The following is a 16,703-nucleotide window of genomic DNA, read 5'->3' as shown; positions in this document are numbered from 1 at the left end:
CAGATTGCTTCTGGGTATCTAAAGTTCCAACACCTCCTCCCCCACTGCTGCTCCTAACCTCACTGCTAACGAAACTCTTTAATTTCAACACAAACCTCTTTTAAAAGTATCTCCTTTGTTTGCCTTTAAGGTTATTTTCTTTTTAATAAAACCTCAATTTTTGCACTGGATGACCAGCCACCAAGCCTGGCTGGCTGAAAGGGGTTCGTGCATGTATGCTCTGGACAAGCCTTGAATCACACTGCATCCACGATTACAAGTGCGAGCCAATGGTAAGCAGCTTCTTTTTAAATAATATTGAGTTGTAAAACTGAAGTAGAATCTTTACCCAGTAAGACCTCAGATTTAACCAGAGTGTACTGTTTTGATACTGTTAATTTCTCATCTTTACACTTCAATTCCGAAAACCACAAATTCTCTATCCAGCCCATTCTCTTCTTTAATAACCCACATTCTCCATAATATGAGTTTTTAAATCAGTATTGTTTTAGAAGACATGTCCACTAAAAATAGAGTGGCTCACAGTTGAACCATTATGGTTCCAAAGAAAGTCTTTTAGAATTCATTACTGATGCCAAACACCTTCAGAAAATAGGAGTGTTGATTTATAGTGCTGATTCTCAAAATACTAGTTTTTAGCTCCTTGTTCATACATATGTGTGTGTGTGCCCGCACACATGTGTATGTGTTAATACTGGGACTTGAATTCAAGGCCCTTAAGCTTTTTCCACTCAATGGTAGAACCCTATCACTTGAGCCCCACCTCTATTTCTGACACTTTTAGTGGTTAAGTGACGATAAGGAGTTTCAGCATTTCCTGCCCCGTCTGGCTTTGAACTGTCTGTCCTCAGATCTCAGCCTCCTGAGAGCCTAGAATTATAGAAATAAGCCTGGCAGAGGAATTCATCTTTAAACACCAAAAGTGGTATGATGTGATCTTGCAGATCTGAAAATTCAAGGTCGTAAAAGGGACTATTAAAATAAGTCAGGGGCTAGAAAGGGCTGTAACAACAGCATGTGCTCAACCAGGATACCTCATGTGCCCATTATCAACTAAGACAAAAGAAAAAGGCCCTTACTTACTTTGTAAAGTCAAATACCAAAATGGAAAAGGAGCTCCTGTCTTAAAAAAAAAAAAAAAAAAAAAAAAAAAAAAAAAAAAAAAAAAACTGGGAGCAGTGGCTCATGCCTGTAATTCTGTAACGCTGAGATTTGAGGATCAAGGTTCAAAACCATTCCAGGCACAAAAGGACCTGAGACTCTTATCTCCAATTTACCTCTAGAAAATGGGAAGTAGGGCATTGATCTTGAGCTGAAGAGCTCAGGGACAACACCCAGGCCAGGGGTAGGTCAGTAGCCTTGAGCTGAAGGACTCAGGGACAGCACCTAAGCCCCATGACTCACAAAAAACAACAACTAAAACAGTAGCCAGCACTGAAAGTTCAGTCCATACATGTCATTCATTCATTCATTCATTCATTCATTTATTTGCCAGTCCTGGGGCTTAAACTCAGGGCCTAAGCCCTATCCTTGGGTTTGTTTGTTTGTTTGTTTGTTTTCTCAAGGCTAGAATCCTGCCCCTTGAGCCACAGCACCACTTTCGGCTTCTTCTATGTATGTGGTTGTGAGGAATCAAAACCCACTCTTCCGTGCATGCTAGGCAAGCACTCTACCAGTAGGCCAGCCTCCCGGCCCCGACATGTCTTTCTTTCCAAAAGGACAAAAATAAGAGGGAGGCTCTCTTCTGAAATGAAACAAGATGATGCCAGTGGCTTAAAAGTAGGTATCTTAAAGATCCATCCAACACCATCCTCCTGAGAGCCAGGTGTCTGAACCTGCTTGTTGCAGGTGGAGGAAGGCAGAGGCTTGTCAGCACGGTGACTGCACACAGCAAAGATGCCTTCTGAAAGATCACTTTCCCAGCCCTGTTTTGTGTCACTTGCCTGAGCTGAATCATGTTCTCAAGCCTTCACTTTAGGCAGAGAGGACACAGAAAACGAGCAGGCGATAGAATCACAGAATCACACACTTGCAATGTGGGTGTGAGAAACCGTTTCCAGGGAGAAGATGACAAACACATTGCTGTACCCAAAATATGCACATGAGCTGGGATTCCATTGGGTGCTTGAAAGGCTGGCAAGAGCTTCAGAATTTTGGTTCTCAAGGAAATAAGGTGGGTAAGGAATCCCCTCAAATATCACCATGGCTTCTTCCTGTCTGAACAGTACTGGGCGTATTGTACTCAGTTGAAATATAGCATTTAAAAGGAGGTCAAGAAACATTTTCTTCCACACGCTTTTTGATATAAAATTCAGATGGCTTGATATAAAATTAGGTTAAGCTTGGGGCCAGGAGTTTGGCCTACTGGTAGAGTGCTTGCCTAGCATGTAAAAAGACACAGGTTCAATTCCGTGGTACCACATATATATGTAGAAAAAGCCAGAAGTGGTGCTGTAGCTCAAGTGACAGAACGCTAGCCTTGAGAAAGCCCAAGGGTAGTGCTCAGGCCCTGAGTACAAGCCCCAGGACTGGCAAAAAAATAAAAATAAACAAAACAGTTAAGCTTAAGTGAGGATTGTGCAATACAGGCTCAAAGCATTAGCCCTGGTTCAAATGCCCTCAACAACTATAAGGTCTCAGATGGTTTTCCTGAGATGATCTTCTACAGAATCTGGATTTTTTTCCAGGTTCTCCAATGCTGAGCACAGAGTACCCCACGAAGTTCAAAATGTGCTCTTGGTTAAATGAGACTGGGATAGGAACATTTGGGGTTTCAAAGAAGGGTGTCAGAAATCCATGTCACAGAGTTTCCATTAAGGCAGTTGTGAGTTAGACGGATACAGGATCTTAGATTTTAAGGGAATTCTTTTTCAAAGGCTACACATATTTGTTTGAAATCTCAAATGCCATGGGTGTATTTGCATCAACAGTCATGGGTATTTACTTGTGTTTTTGCAGATCGTGCCAACTATTTTCAGATCATTTCCAAGAGCAAGTGGTCGTATTTATAGTTCTTTTTGCCATTCTTGTTCTCTTCTCTTGCCTGTTTTTTTTTTAAAAAATCCATTTCTAGCCCAACCAATCCCAGCAGTTCCTGTTCCTTCAACTCACCTATCTCATGCCTGCTCAGGTGCTTTTGCCCTGATCCAGGAGACTCCCAAGGCCATTCCTCCCGTACTGTCACCATTCAGACCTACCATGCTCAGAAATGCTGTCAGCATGCAAAAGCAAAGCAGCCCAAGCAGGTGGACAGGACAGACATTCTATTTTTCCTCTAAACATCTGAAAAAAATCCTGTAACTTATCCTACAGTGAATCATTTCATAATTTACTCTCAGTAAATCACCATTAACATCTGGTTGGGTTAAGTATCATTTCCTGTAATTAGATCCTCAAGGAGGGAAAAAAACAACAACAGTCAATTGCCAGCTTCTTTCATATACTGTAAACATTCTGTCTTGTGACAGAAAAGATCTGAGCTATGTATCCAAGGTGAAGGCAAAGGCAACTTGTCATAAAAGTCCCAAGAAATTTTCAACATCTCTGGCCCTAAAAGAAATGCAAATCAAAACTACATTGAGATTCTACCTTACACCAGTTAGAATGGCCATGATCAAAAATCTAATAACAGATGCTGGTGGGGATCACTATCACACTGTTGGTGGGAGCGTAAACTCCTTCAACCACTATTCATAGAAAGCAGTATGGCGGTTCCTCAAAAGACTAAACATAGAGCTCCCCTATGACCCAGCAATCCCACTCCTGGGCAGTTACCCAAATAACTACAAACAAGGCCACACTAAAGGTACTAGCACAACCATGTTCACTGAAGCATTATTTATCACAGCTAAGATATGGAACCAACACATATGCCCCCCCATAGATGAATGGATCAAGAAAATGTGGTATAACACAATGGAATTCTATGTTTCCATCAGAAAGAATAACATAGCCCTATTCATAAGGACATTGAAAGATTTGGGGAAAATCATATTAAGTGAAGTAACTCAGACCCACAGAAACATAGGCTCCATGGTTTGCCTCATTTGTGTTAATTAGTCTATGTCTAGGAGAGTCCTAGCAGAGGATCACAATAGCTCAATAGATAGATACACATGACCTCATAAAATGATGCTAAATGAAACGAATTCCAAAATATGGAAACAAGATGCTTTTTTCTATGTGAAGTTATTTCTTTTTCTTTTCATTTTTCCCCTTTGGTTTATCTCCTGTTGTCACTGTATTTTATTTTGGTATCCTGTGTCTTGTTTATGCATTTATCTGACTTAGGGAAGGAAAGGGGAACAAAATGGTGAGACAAGGGAGAACCAATGCAATAGCAATATTCACAAGACAATATGTTAGAATGAATTTTACAATTTGAGGAGGCAGATGGGAGGGGGGAAAGTGAGAGAAAAATAAGGAAAGAGGGTAACAATGTTCGACAAGAAATGTACTCATTACCTTACATATGTATTTGTAATCCCTCTTACACTGCCTTGGCAATAAAATTAAATTTTAAAAAAGGAAATATTCCAAGGAGGGCTACTTCCTGTTATAACATTTATTCTAGAATACTCTTAGTTGTTAGAAGTATATTTCCTTACAATATATTGTGCACCACACATTGTTTTTTTGGTTTTTTGTTTGTTTTTGCTTACATAATTAGCAACTACCACAAGTAGAAAGATGGAAATAGGCTAGTGTTTCTAGCAAGGCTAGCAATGAATCATTCATTCAGCCTAACCCCTAAATTATATAGCCAGGCATACATGAATAATAGCTTTACATTTAGTTTGTCATAGTCTGTTACACAATTGTATCTCTTGGCTAAAATGCATTAAACAGATCTTGAAATTCTTCTGCATAGTAAATTTTGCTAAATTAATTTCACAGCTCTTTTCTTAACATGATTAACTGCTTACAAATGTGGTTAGAGAACAAAAGTACTATAGAAAAATATGCATAACAAAGCAGTGACAGGATTGAATAACAGAACTTTAAAACCTGAGTAAAGAAGACCCTATCAATCAACTCTACTTTCTCTCAGACGTGCCAGCAGTTTCACTTTATCCTAGAAGCATGCAATATTCAACATTCAAGAAAATATCTGAAAAAAAACCCATCAGATTGGTTTACTCAACTTGAGAAGAAAAAAAGTATGAAACTGATTTAAAAAGAATTACAGAGAAGGCATTGCTGAAAAAATGTTTTCTTTTGCCATCAGATAGCATTTCTATTCCTGACAAGCTACTGGTTTATCTGGAGCCCAGCAGTGACAGTGACATGAGGCAAAGCTGTAGATGACCCCAAACAAATAAATAAACTTTCCTTCTTATAAACAGCTGGGGTTTCCAGATTGTTACCACAGTACAATTTGGTCTGAGCTGATAGGATCTACTCTGGTAAGGACTGAAGATTCTTGCAATTTATTTTACCAAGTAGACAGCCATCAAGAGAGAAATTAGTCTTCTCTTAAATGGAGAACATCAAAAAAATCCCCCCAAAGTTACCAGAAGTATACTTAGAAGGGGAAGTGAGGGAGGGTAATGAAGGAAGTCGAGTTTGCTCAAGGTACATATAGGGACACGTCAAAATGAATCTCCATGATGCTAATGAAATGAAGGAAGAGGGGAAAAAAAAACATTTTCTTGGTACTTGGCTCTCTTCCGTTTAGTTAATAACATCTGCTTAATTCCTAAGCTTGGGAGCACAGAGGTCGCTGTGCTGGTCAACTCTCACTAGTCCAGGGTAAATCCTGAAGACAGGTTATTCTCGTCTGTCTGCATCTCCATCACCAGAGGAAATGCTGGCATGGGATTTTTAAGGATTTTAAAAACACAGTGGACATTTGTACACAGTGCAGAAGGGAATGAAAGCGAACAGCGCTTAATTTGGGGGAGGATAAGGTAATACCTTGACAACAGCTGAGAAAAATCAGGGATGTAGACTTGGGGGAACAAATGCACAACAATTTTCCAAAAAAATACTGCACCCACAAAGGCATGAATGCTCTGGTGTGGCATTTCAGATTATTTTGCTAATGGTACACGTCAAAAATATTATCACAGCAATCACGAAGACTAGATTTAAACCATCCTTACATGCTTCTAGTCCAATAAGGGAGTGAATCTGGCACTATGACAGAGAGGTGACAAGCACTGGTTCTGGAAGCTTTAATAAAGAGATTTGAAGTTGATATCAAAGATGGAAGGAGTAGAATAGTGAATTCTAGAAGCTGTAAAGCAAGAAGGAAAGGGAGGAGATTTTATGAAGACCTTAAGACAGAAGTTCATGAACTCCAAATAAAGTATTAATAAATGTATGAGGAATTAGAAATGCTAAGCACCCTCACTTGATCATTTACAAAATGATCACACAAGTATGTACAGCTATGCTTCCATTTACAAACCTATTGCCTATGGTTTTTGAGCAAGTAGCTAGCCTCTCTGGTAAGCAAGTGTAAAGTGAGGATGATGACAAGAATGTCTATGGGATTGTTGTGCAGATTCAGGGAGCTGATGTGGATAAGATACATCTGGGTTATAGCCCAGAGGCAACACAGTATATAGGTGTTGGCTACTGTCAAATAAGGCTGAAATACTCAAGTCTCATGTCCCAGTTAGTTTCAGCATCTTTATCAATAACTTGAATAAGGGATTTAAAGCTATTCTGTATTATAATGAAGGCATCATTAAAATAAAAGAAATAGCCAGCATCAAGATTCAAAATAACCAGAAGAGTCTGGAGCAATAATTAAAAATTATAATATGGGCTTATATGGGAATAAATGTATCTATCCAAAACAACAATGTCACAAATGGAACAATGGAGAGAATAGCTTTAAGAGTAGCAACTATGGATGGGCATGGTGGCTACTCAGGAGGCTGAGATCTGCGGGTCAAGATTCAAAGCCAGCCTGGACACAAAAGAACCTGAGACTTTAATCTCCAGTTAACCCCTAGAAAACGGGAAGTGGGGTTTGACTCAAGGGTAGGGTGGTAGCCTTGAGCTGAAAAGCTCAGGGACACCACCCAGGCCCAGGGGTAGGGCAGTAGCCTTCAACAGGAGTTTAGGGACAGTGCCCAGGATGAGTTCGAGCCCCACAATCCACACCCACCCACCCACACCCATACACACACACACACACACACACACACACACACACACACACACACACAGAGTAGCACGCACATTGTAGTGGATTTGGAGCAGGTAAGTTTCATTACCAGCTGTGGAAGAATTAATAGTGTACTATACCTATCAGAACAGCTTAACACTATATTACACCTCGCTGGCTCCCAGTGATTGTAGAGGTGCTCTATTCTCCTCTGTGCAAGCCAGACTGGGGCACAGAGAGAAGGCATTGGTACCAACAGTGAGCGCTCGGTGTGGACTTGACAGCACCCACATTCTGCAGGCCCAGGACTTACAGTTCAGATCTGTATCTAGCTGTTCCCTGGCCCTGGCTGTCAAACTAATGTATTCTGCCTTCACACTAAGACTATAGCGCTATCCATGGTGGACTTGTATTTAACTATGGCAAAACCTACAACCGGCCAGTTGAAGGGTACCATTTGGAGATAGTAATTAATCCACAATACTATGTGGCCCTATTTCCAAAACTTATTTTTTAATTACATCACACAGAAATTTGGCTACCACTAAACCATGACTATTTTTCCCTCTTGCTCAGTTCCTGGTGGCCTCCAATCTACTTTCTGCCTCTGTGGATTTTCCTATTCTAAGTATTTCTCAAGAAGAATTTCTAGATGAATCAAAATGTTTGAAAATGGGATGGGTTTCTTCAAGAAGAGGTGGCGTTCATGATCACCAGAGTTGTTCAGTGTACAAACGAATGTGGTGGAGATTTGTTTAGATGGGAGTAAATGACTGGAAAAGGGGTCCCTGGTTTGGCAGGCTGTGAGTCTACGAATCCCACAGGACATGCCACATGTGGCACACGCTGTTTCTGGCCCCATTTTACCTAAGATGAAACTGAGGTAAAAGTCATTCAGTAAGTAGCCCAAGGTCACTCTCTGAGTCATGAAGAGAGCTATGCATAGAACTGAAGTCTCCTGACGCACAGCCCTGGCCTGCATTCCACCAGCTGATGGGCTGCACTCCGTGACCTACTTGTCCAATGGTTCTCGTACTTTTCCTCCCAAGGTCCCTCAGGGCTTTGAAGGCTGCATAAAAGATCTTAAATAAAAAGTGATGTGACACAATACCAAACTCTTCACTTTATTGCCATGATGACAAAAGCTGTTAGGAGACGAATCTGCAAACACAAGATCACTTTGATTGATGATCAGAAACAGTCCCTCTAATGCACATTTTAAGTAATATGTGGTATTTGAATGTCAGACTGAGAAAGAATGTATTTAGATGTATTCCACAGAATGTTGGATTGCTTAAAAAGGGGGAGGGGGGAGGGAAAGGGAGACCAAATAGAACCCTCAATTCTGATGTAATCTCTCTTAATATGGAACCAGACACAAACGTACATGGAAAATTCAATTTGAGCAAGAATTCTATCTAGATTCACTGTTTTGTTTTTTAAGACTCAGGATATGTCATTGATCTCAATGTCTAAAGAGTAAACCAATACATTACTTTTAAAAATAACGATGGTGAGGGGGGGGGTGTGGGAGTTTGATCTAGTGGTAGAGTGCTTGCCTAGCATGCACAAAGACCCAGGTTTGATTCCTCGGTACCACATACATAGAAAAAAGCTGAAAGAGGTGCTGAGGCTCAAGTGGTAGAGCTCTAGCCTTGAGAAAAAGTCCAAGGACAGTGCTCAGGCCCTGAGCTCAAGCCCAAGACTGGCAAAAATAAATAAATAAATAAATAACGATGGGACCAATATCTTCTCTAACAACATATCATTCGTAATATTTCTCAACATAAATAGAAAACAGAAATAACTAAATTTTACCAAATATAAAAACAAAGTGCTTATTAATTTGCTCAAAGGATAGTAAAATTTCCTTGAATAATTTACTCAAAACCAGGTTTCATCTTTATATGCACTAAGATTTATACTCTCAGAAGTTCACAGTGAAGATCAAGTTTTTTCTTTAATAATTTGAGAATTTTTCTTTATATAGAAATAAAAGTAAAAGACTCTAGAAATTAATTTTATACTGTATGTAGAATAAATCATAAAGGCCTTTAAAAGGGGAAAAAATTGCAGTTTTAACACATCCAGCCTCTTCAGGTTCACTACCAATATTATATGCTGAAGTTAAATTCAACATGTAAGTATATTTAAAATGTTTTTGAAGCTTCATCTATTTTTAGAGCTAAGTCTGTACAAAGACATGGTGAAAATAAACTACAACTGACTGATGTTTTTGACTACATTGGTTATAAAAAAATATTCAGAAGCATATATCTAAGTCTAACAAGAAATCCAACAGCAGGAAAGCCAGAGTAGGGGCACTGACTGAAAGACAGTCCTGGGGTTTGAACTCTAAGCCTTGAGCTCTTGCCTAGCTTTGTCACTCAAGGCTGATGCTCTACCACTTGAACCACACTTCTACAACAAGCTTTTTTCAGGTTAACTGGAAATAAATTCTCTTAGACTTATTTCTAAGGCTTTTATCCCCAGATCTCTGCCTCCTGAGTAGCTAGAATTATATGTGTGAGCCTGCTCTACTCTGTTCTTAATGTATAGATGTCAGTGCTTCTGCTCATCACTCTAGAGTTTCATGGTGGCTTTACAATTGTGACATCAGACGTACCCTTTCTTCTAGTAATGGCAGGAAATGATGATATGCAGGGCAGTACATGTGTTCCAATTTTATAATTACATATTTGTCATCCATGCTAGGCAACAGATTCCTTGAGGACAGAGGCAAAGTCTTATTATTGTTGGCCACTGATGCCTGTATACATCAGGTGCCTCATAAGTGCTTGTTGAGTAGATGGGAGTAAGTGAGTTAAGTGATGGCATTTTGAAGGGTGAACTGTAGAGAACAGTAATGAGTAACCTCCCAAACGAGAACTGATCATCTATTATTTGTCAATAAGACCTTTGTTTGCATTGGCTATTGACCTATGTGTGGCACTGACATGGTACTGGATTCTTTCATGGGGTGATATTCACATCAACAAAACCCCCAAATAACTGAAGTTTCACTTGTTAAATGAATAAAAGCTAATACAAATATTTAAAATATTATTGGTCAAAATCTTTCTAAAGAAAAAGCAATGCCCAAAGGTGACACTGTTCAAGAAATATTATACTCATAGCCTGACTTATGGAATTATAAGCCCTTTGTAGACTTCTTTAATAATAGATATTTATAAAAAGAAAAAATGTATTACCATTTTCTTTTTTCAAAAAGAGTATTGTTGAACCAAATGTAACCTTTTCTCATAACTCAAGATCATTGATATGAAAGTGAATCTTCTGCAATGCCACTCAGTGGCTCTCGACTACTGACACTGTGTATGGTTTTGTTATTGTTTTGTTTTCAATGATTTTTCTCTCTTGTGCAGCATCAGATTGTATCTAGCATCTTAAGTTGTTGTTACTATACAATCCTTCAAAAAACTAGAAAACAATAGCAACATAACACTTGAAAACTTAATGGGATGTCACAGATCATGTAATCTATTAGTCTATCACATTTTATAAACAAGAAAGCTAATCCCTAAGCAAGTAAGAAATCCTTTTCTAATGGGATGCTTTTGATTTTCTATTTGAATGGCTTTTCATGATGTATTCTGCAGCATACTTTCTCATCTGAACTCTCATTCTTAACTCAGAAACTTCGTCCATGACAGGGCTTGTCTGGAAGCTTTCTTCTCATCTTTCACCTAGCCAACTCCTGATCTAATGATAATCTACTCTGGAAAGTCTCTGAAATCTCCACCAGAGCCTGCTTCATAGCCATGTAGCCATCTTTTCCTTAGTATTTGTAATTATACTGACGTGTCTATAGATTATATGCTCCAGGAAACCTGGACCAGACCTGCTTGCCTGCCTTCCCTTCCTTTTTTCTTTTGTTTTGTGTCAGTACTAGAGCTTGAACTCAGGGCCTGGGTGTTGTCATTTAGCTTTTTAGCTCAACACTGGCACTTGAGCTTCACCTACACTTCCAAGTATTTTAGTAATCAAGTGGAGGTAAGAGTTTCTCTGATTTAAACCTTGGGCTCTCCTAGCAGAGATCTGCAATAGAGCAAAACCTAGATACACAAGGCCATACAGTATGACACTAAATGAAAGGACCTCTAGGATATAAAAACAAAAGCCATATAATGAATGATTGTTGTCCTTAATGTACTATGTTATCTCTCATCTCTTTTGCTGTCCCTTGGTTATCTCATATTGTTACAGTATATCACTTTGTTATCTGATATATTGGATATATTTGTATTTGGTTAATTGAAATTGAATAGGGAAGGGGGGAAAACAAGATGAGGGGTGGGGGTGGGGGGAAGGGAAATGGGACCAAGACATGAGAAAGGGTATCAATGTATGTGAATTAATGCACCTTCTATCTGGTGAATATAATGTAACCCTTCTATTAATTACAATAAAAATATATGAAAAAAAAGTTTCTCTGATTTGTTCACCCAGGCTGGCTATAATCCACAATCCTTAGATCTCAGCCTCCTGAGTATTTAGGATTTAGTGTGAGTTATCATCATCCATGTCAAAATATATTATGTAGAAATCAATCTAGTGGCATTTTATTCATTCATTCATTGAGTGCCAGTACTGGGGCTTCACCTCAGAGCCTCACACTCTTGCTTTTTGTTTCATTCAAGACTGGTGCTCTACTACTTAAGCCACATCTGATGGTTCTCTTTTTCCTTCCTTGTGTTTGTGTTTCCTTCCAAGTGACATAACTCTATATCCGAATTTGAAGATAAGAGTTAGAAAAGCCCAGCTTCTATCCTGGCGACAACAAGAAGGCAAAAAAACAAAACAAACAAACAAAAACATATTTAAGGGAGCTGACAAGATCAAACTGCAGTGAATTATGGATGATAGAGAAGAGAAAGACCAAATTACAGCTCAACCAAGGATCATTTTGATAAGTGTAGATGACAGCTGACCCAGGGTGATGGCAGAGCAGTGAGTTCATGAGATGAAACAGGTGCAATGATCAGATTAGTGATTTGATGAGGTTGTATGTGTTTGTGTTTGTGTGTATGTAAAAAGACTGTTTTGTATGCTCACTGACCATGCCCCACTCAGATATCAATAAGATCATGAATGGACACAATCTGTGGCTAAGTTACACAGGTAACCCCAGGGACTAACGACAAGGATTTCTGGTGGCAGCTGGGACCACTGCTATTCTACTCCTGAAGACAGCTAGTTGAGATATGGATGGATCATTTGACTTAGATTTTTGAAAACATCTTTTCCTTGCAAATGGAGAAACATCTTGGTAACTCTTCTCCCTAATTTCCTGCCTTTGCGTGAAATGTAAAGGTTATTTTAAATATAAAGTTCATCTTATCAAAGAGCATCTGGGAGTCGATACAGTAAGTGTGTTTTAATTTCATATTTAGCAGTAGTAAAAAGTGTACTCAGGGTAGTTGGTGCCAGGGAGCTGCCATTTTTCACACCCTCAAAGCACCCTTGTTTCTTCGCACATATGTCAGGATGAAAGAGCCAAACTCTAAATTCTAGCTTCCCCAGTCTCTTAAAAATCATGTCTTGTAAGCTATGAACCAGTGGCTCACACCTGTAATCCTAGCTACTCAGGCACTGAGCTCTGATGATTGTGGTTCAAAGACAGCCTAGGAAAAAATGTTCGTGAGACTCGTTTCCAATTAAGCATTCCCAAAGCCAAAATGAGGAGTGGTGGTACAAGTCTTGGGCAAAAAAGATAAGGGATAATGCCCAGGTCCTGAGTTCAATCCTACCTCTCACCCCCAGTGTCTTAAATGTGGCCAGGTTGTGACAGAACCCTCTCAGGTCTAGCTAGGTTAGTAAAATGAAAGATAGAGAATATGTATCCTTACTGAGGATTACTATATTAAAATTATCACAAGGTACATGTATAATGAAAATTATATTTGGCCTCTGCCCCCAATTCTGGTACAGAGCTTCTAAAACCCTTCTATTGCCTTGATTAGTAGAGGTAAGTGAAGCATCTTTTTGTTTTCCATGGCTCTTTCCACCTTACCTGAGTTAATGCTGATGGTGGCCCTTGGAGGAGAGCAATTGGTTACCAGAGAAACCAACCTTGTGATTGGATGATTAGACCTTCAGCTCTGTACCCAGATATCCAGGGAGTGAAAGTGGACAAGACATGGACTAATCACAAAGGGCCCATGACTTCTTCTGCCACACCCATGGAGATCTCCAGAAACCCCCAAATGACAGGGTTCAGAGACCTCTGGGTTGATAAAACGAGGAGTTTGGAGGGGATGTCTCCTGGAGAGGGTGTCTTGTCCAGTGACTGTCATTTATCATTCACCTGCTGTTACTGGGTTTACTGAGATATTCTCATTCAACTTGTTAATGAGTGTGTGTGTGTGTGTGTGTGTGTGTGTGTGTGTGTGTGTGTGTGCACACGCCGTGCTGGTCCTAAGGCATAAAGCCAAGGCCTGGCCACTCACTGTTCCTGAGTTCTTTTTTGCTAAAGGCTAGTGCTCTGCCACTGGAGCCACAGCTCCATTTCTGGTTTTCTGGTGGTTAATTGGAGGTAAAAATCTCACAGACTTCCCTGCCTGGGCTAGCTTCAAACCTCGATCCTCAGATCTCAGTTTCCTGGATAGCTAGGATTACGTATATGAGCCATCAGTAGCCAGCTAATGATTTTTTTGTTTGTTTTGTAAGTTGTGGGGCTTGAAATCAGGGTCTAAGTTCTGACCCTAAGCTTTTCTGCTCACTTGGAGCTACAGCGACACTTCTGGGTTTCTGGTGGTTATTTGGAGATAGTCTCACAGTCTTTCCTTCCCAGGCTAATGACTCTCAATCCTCAGATTTCTGCATCCTGAGTAGCTAGGATTACAGGTATGAGCTGCTTGCCTTGATTTTATTTTTATTTTAACGTTTCACTGGCACAGTCTTATGAAGCCCCACAATCGAACCTCTGTAACAGCTGTCTATGGGACATGAAGATGCTTGACCACCAGTACTCTGTTCTACAATATTGTGCCCTCTTTCTTCTTCCATCTCAAATCTTCTCAAGAGTAGCCCCCTTCAAGTGGCTGATAAACACTGCCCCATCTTGAACTCAGGGCTAGATTCTGATTGTTCTTTCCTGCAATAGGTTTAGGTACAGGTGAAAGAACTCTTCTGAAACAAAGATCCATCAAGAGGCTGACACCAGAGGCTAGAAAAAAGTTTTCTAATCCAAAGAAATACTGGTGTGCCTGGCTGTGACACTCGGGACTACATAAACAGTACCACCACCATGAAGACAGCAGCCTGGAGGCAGAGCAAAGATACTCAAAAGAGCTGTGTTCTAGTTGCCTCAACTGTCATCAAAGAACCCCGACATCAGTCTGTCTGCCTGTGCATTTCTTTATATAGAAACAGTGCATTTCCTAATTGTCTACCTACCCACAGCAGGTGGTTTCTCATCAATAGGAACCACGTGAGGAAAGCTGCACCGCAGGCAGCATCTGCAGCAGTCCTCAGCAAGGCAGGGAAGAAGCAGGAGGAGCAAATCAGAAGGCGTGGATATGAAGCAGGAGTTCCCCTGGGCACTGTATATAGGTCAGTGGCTACTGCAGACTTATGAACCAGCAGATTAGGCTGGGTAGACAGAATCAGAATGAGATCTTGAGGAGATCAAATGTGTTCAATATGTCACGGATCTGTTATTACCTCCTCTGGACCGGAGTTGTCTATATCCACAGGCCATGAATTCTACTGGCTTTGTGATTTGTGCTAACCAATAGAATGTGATAGAAATGATGTTATTCTAATGTCAGAGCTGCCACCCACCTCTCCTTAATGTTGTTCAGAGGCTGTAAGGCATGTTGTAAGGCATGCAAGTGATCCATCCCACTGGAAATGGGAGACCATGCTCAAAGGGGAACAGTAGCCAGTAGCACATGTAGCCAGCACTGGGGGCTGGGTTCCAAGCAAAGAGGTTGTCTGGTACCACCAAGCTATGTCCACCTTCATCACTGTGCATGAGGCCAGCTAACTCACAGGGCTGTAAGAAATGTTTATCCTTGTGAGTGAGCCACCAGATTTAAGGTGGTTTGCCGTGTAGCAATAGGTACTTGGCACTTGGCCATGCCAAGATAGTCAAACTTTTTGCTGGAAACTATGAGAAGTTGTCTGGACAGTAGAATGGAGAATGGCTGGGTGGGGCAGGGTGGACTTGTTAAACTACTGTACTAACTGAGCTAAGAAATCATGCAAATGAGAACACACAGAGGACGTGGGAAGACACAGAAGAATCCTCCTAGAAGTAAAGCCCAGATAATGCTGGATGCAGGTTACACAGTTGAAAAGTGGGAAAAATGAATAAAGAATTCCTCCAAGGATTCCGAGTTAGGTAAATGAATGCATATAAGCACCACTAAGAGAGCGAGAGAGAGATTATAGGAAGAAGAGGTAGTTTAGGGTGACTGTGGAACATCCAGATTGAGATGCACAACAAGGAGTTTTGAATATTCAGTAAGTGTTTGAATAATAAATTACTATGATTATTCTGGGTGGGAACAGTCAGGGAGTTATCTTGATATGGTCTATATGCTATAATTGGATGCCTTCTAAGTTGTAAAGTTTTAACAGTGTGAAATCTTTTCACTGATCCTTCATCAGGGAAAAAGAAGGGAAGATTAAAATTTGATGTAGTCTAAAACGCTGACAAATCTGTACATAGTGCATTTATTTGTAACTCAGAGCACTAGACTAATGTATGATGTTCCTATGTAAAAGCATTACTATTTTTACTTACCCAGTGAGTAATGTCTCTGATACACATTCTTGCTTAAAAAAAAAAAAAAAAGGGCCCAGGCCAGGAGTGTGGCCTAGTGGTAGAGTGCTTGCCTAGTATGGATGAAGCCCTGGGTTCCATTCCTTGGTATCACATACACAGAAAAAGCAGGAAGTGGTGCTATAGCTCAAGTGGTAGAGTACTAGCTCCGAAAAAGCTCAAGGACAATGCCCAGGCCCTGAGTTCAAGCCCCAGGACTGGAAAAATAAAACAAAAAAACAACAACAAAAGCAAAACAAAAACAAAAACCCTATCTGTTTCCCATCCTGTAGAGCAAGGAGTTTCTACATTCTAAAGAGTAGAGACGCCAGGTATTGGGGTTCATGCCTATAATCCTAGCTACTCAGGAGGCTCAGAACTGAGAATCACGGTTAGAAGCAACCTTTTTATTTATTTATTTATTGGCCAGTCATGGGCCTTGAGCTCAGGGCCTGGGCACTGTCCTCAGGCTTTCTCAAGGCTAGAGCTCTATCACTTGAGCCACAGTACCATTTCTGGCTTTTTTCTATGTATGTGGTTCCGAGGAATTGAACCTGGGTTTTCGTGCAAGCACTCTATCTCTAGGCTAAACTCCCGGCCCCAGAAGTCAACCTTTTTGAGCAGACAAATCCTTGAGAATCTTATTTTCAATTAACCAGCAAAAAGCTGAAAGTGCAGACATGGCTCAAAATGACAGAGTGCTAGTCTTTAGAAAAAAGCTGAGCAATAATGCAAAGCCTGAGTTCAAGCCCTGATATGGAAAAAAGATAAAGAAAATAAGAAAGAAAAGAA

At 40.2% G+C, this 16,703-nt stretch overlaps 1 protein-coding gene across 1 annotated transcript in view; it reads right to left on the bottom strand.

Annotated features, from left to right (window-relative positions):
* Positions 1-16,703, bottom strand: part of Kcnmb4 (potassium calcium-activated channel subfamily M regulatory beta subunit 4) — a 47,809-nt gene that overhangs the window by 10,792 nt on the left and 20,314 nt on the right. The gene's annotated exons all lie outside the window — the stretch shown is intronic.

The sequence above is a fragment of the Megascapheus bottae genome, chromosome 2 (genome assembly GCF_031878675.1).
Source record: "Megascapheus bottae isolate mThoBot1 chromosome 2, mThoBot2.hap1, whole genome shotgun sequence".
Lineage (NCBI taxonomy): Eukaryota > Metazoa > Chordata > Mammalia > Rodentia > Geomyidae > Megascapheus > Megascapheus bottae.
The sequence above is the reverse complement of the archived record's forward strand: the minus strand, read 5'-3'. Positions and strand labels throughout refer to the sequence as shown.